Here is a 3,388-nt window from a genome sequence, read left to right as displayed (position 1 = left end):
TGCTCCACAGTCTCACCAACACTTAGTATTGTCATCAAAGAAAAATTTTTTAGCTGTTCTAATAGTGATATCTCATTGTAGTTTTAAGTTGTATTTCCCTAATGACTGATAGAGCATCTTCCTGTATGCTTGTTTACCATGTGTAGATCTCCTTGTTGTAGTGTCTATTCAAACCTTTTGCCCATTTAAAGTATTGGGCTGTGTGTTTTCTTGAGTTTTTTTTTTTTTAAGATTTTTTAAAATTTATTTGACAGAGAGGGACACAGCGAGAGAGGGAACACAAGCAGGGGGAGTGTGAGAGGGAGAAGCAGGCTTCCCGCCGAGCAGGGAGCCCGATGCGGGGCTTGATCCCAGGACCCTGGGATCATGACCTGAGCCGAAGGCAGATGCTTAATGACTGAGCCACCCAGGTGCCCCTCTTATTGAGTTTTGAGTGTTCTTTACATATTCTGGGTAAAAGTCTCTTGTTACCATATATGCTTTGCAAATACTCTCTCCCTGTCTGTAGCTTGTCTTTTTGTTCCTTTAACACAAAAATCCTTAGTTCTGATGAAGTCCAATTTTTCAATGTTTTTTATTTTATGCTGTTCTTATCTAAGAAATTTTTGCCTAACCCAAGATCTCTAAGATTTTCTCCTATATTTTGTTCTAGAAGTTTTATACTTTTAGGCTTATGTTTAGGTCTAGGATCCACTATGTGTTAATTTTTGTATACAGTGTGAGTTATTTTATTTTGAACATAAAAATTCATTTGTTCCAGGATATTTGTTGAAAGGACTATCTTTGTCCCATGAGACTGCCTTTGCATCTTTGTTGAAAATCAATTGCCCATATATGCGTGGGTCTATTTATAGACTTTCTATTCTCTTCCCCTAGGTTTGTCTATCTTGATGCCAACAGGATACTTACTACCTTGATTACTGTAGCTTTCTAATAATCTTGAAATTAAGTAGTGTAAGTTCTTCAACTTGTTTTTTCTTCCACAAACGAAGCAACCCAGCATTTGTTCTAATGCTTCTTGTTGGCAGTCGCCATCTGTCCAGAAATTCTGTCCAGACCTCGCTGTCCCTGAGGTGTCAGTTTGTGGTCCCCATCTTGGTTCTTGTCTGTAACTTTCAGCCTCTCCAGGGCTTGGAGGACCCTGTGGGGCACATTCTTGGAGCCTTGACTGAAGTGGCTAGGCGTGACGGTGTTTCTCCGATGTCTCCCATAGATCTTAGTCATGGAGCCAACCTGGTACAGCCCGAGAGATACAGGCACTGGTCTGTGGAAGTGGCTCATCTGTAGAACCACGTCTCATCACAGAGAACAAGCTCTTTATGCTCGGGCAGCTTGACTGTGTTCACCCATTTAGGAAACTTCAGCTTCCCAAGCTTTTTGAGGAAGACTGCCTGAGCTCTGATGAACCCCTGCTGGTTCACATTTTTTTACAGTAACTCCAGCCATGGGTCGCCTCGGGGCTGCCAGCCAGGGAAAAGCGCCCTTCAACTCCCCCCACCTTCTTTTTCAAAGTTGTTTTGGCTATCCTAAGTCCATTGTATTTCCATAAGAATTTTAGAATCAACTTTTCAATTTCTATAAAAAAAGGCTGCTGGGAATTTGACTGGGATTGTGTTGAATTTATACGTCAGTTTGGGAAGAACTGACATCTTGACAAGTATTGAGTCTTCTGATCCATGAGCATAGTATAGCTCCTCATTTACTGAGGTCTCTGAGCAAAGTTTTGTAGTTTCTAGTGTGTAGGTCTTGAATATTCTTTATCAGTCTTTTCCCTAAGTACTTAATATTTTCTGATGCTACTGTACATGATACTTTTTTTTAAATTTCAATTTCTAGTTGTTCATTGCTACTATATAGAAATACAATTGATTTTGGGGCCTCTGGGTGGCTCAGTTGTTAAGCGTCTGCCTTTGGCTCAGGTCATGATCCCAGGGTCCTGGGATTGAGCCCCACATCGGGCTCCCTGCTCAGCGGGAAGCCTGCTTCTCCCTTTCCCACTCCCCCTGCTTGTGTTCTCTCTCTCTGTCAAATAAATAAATAAAATCTTAAAAAAAAAGAAATACAATTGATTTTATATGTTGATCTTATACTTAAAATCTTGCTAAACACACATATTAGTTCCAACAGCTATGTTTTAGATTCCACTGGATTTCCCACATGGAAATCCGTGCCATCTTGGAAACAGTTTTACTTCTTCCTTTCAATTCTGGATGCCCTTTGACCCTTGCCTTAGAACACTGGCCAGAACCTCAGCACAATGTTGAACAGGGACGATGAGAGTGATATGCTTGCCTTGTTCCTGACATTAGTAGGAAATCTAGGGTTCTTTTATGGAAAATTCACACTTTTAGTGACTTTCTCTATGGGATCATGGATTCCTCTTCTCTGTTGGGTTTTGCTATTTGTATAGTCTAACCTGCTTTAAAACTCTAGTATATTTTTTCTCTGTCATTTTTTAAAAAGATTTCATTTATTTATTTGACAGAGAGAGAGAAAGCATGAGCAGGAACACAAGCAGGGGGAGTGGGAGAGGGAGAAGCAGGCTTCCCGCGGAGCAGGGCTCGATCCCAAGACTCTGGGATCATGACCTGAGCCGAAGGCAGACGCTTAACGACTGAGCCACCCAGGCGCCCCCACTGCTGTTTTTTTTTTTTTTTTTTTTAAGGGAGAGAGAATTTATTTATTTATTTTTTTAAGATTCTACTGATTTATTTGACAGAGACACAGCGAGAGAGGGAACACAAGCAAGGGTAGTGGGGAAGGGAGAAGCAGGCTTCCGCTAAGCAGGGAGCCCGACGCGGGACTCTATCTCAGGACCCTGGGATCATGACCTGAGCCGCAGGCAGACGCTTAAAGACTGAGTCACCCACGCGCCCCTTCTCTGTCATTTTAAAAGGATTTTTGAGTGGCAAACATATGTGCTAAGGTAGCCTTCTTTTTTTTTTAAGATTTTATTTATTTATTTGAGAGAGAGAGAGCAGAGCAAGAGAAAGCACAAGGAAGGGAGGGGCAAAAGGAGAGGGAGTAGCAAGCTTGATTTGGGGGTTCGATGATGTGTAGCTTGATGCAGGGCATGATGTGGGGCTGGATCCCAGGACCCTGAGATCATGACCTGAGCCGAAGGTGGACGCTTAACCAACTGAGCCACCCAGGAGTCCCTTAAGATAGCCTTCTTGCATCAGAGGTCCAGTGTTAGGGTTTTGCCAGGCAAGTGTAACCACAAAAGACAGAGGGTAAGAAGTTAAAACGATCTGATAAAGCAGAGACTCTGGGCTGAAAAGGGGAAGAGAATGAAGACACAAGGGGGCTGACAGATGGGAAAAACATCTCAGGGTCAGTTGACTGGGGATTGAAGAACAGTTGTCTGAGGAACAGTTTAACAAAGGGA

General features: G+C 42.5%; 1 pseudogene; it reads right to left on the bottom strand.

Annotated features, from left to right (window-relative positions):
• Positions 1 to 1,008: 1,008 nt before the first annotated feature.
• On the bottom strand, positions 1,009 to 1,446 carry LOC113907976 (annotated as a pseudogene).
• Positions 1,447 to 3,388: the final 1,942 nt, after the last annotated feature.

The sequence above is a fragment of the Zalophus californianus genome, chromosome 16, assembly GCF_009762305.2.
Source record: "Zalophus californianus isolate mZalCal1 chromosome 16, mZalCal1.pri.v2, whole genome shotgun sequence".
Lineage (NCBI taxonomy): Eukaryota > Metazoa > Chordata > Mammalia > Carnivora > Otariidae > Zalophus > Zalophus californianus.
Note: the sequence above shows the minus strand (reverse complement) of the source record. Positions and strands in the feature narration are given on the sequence as shown.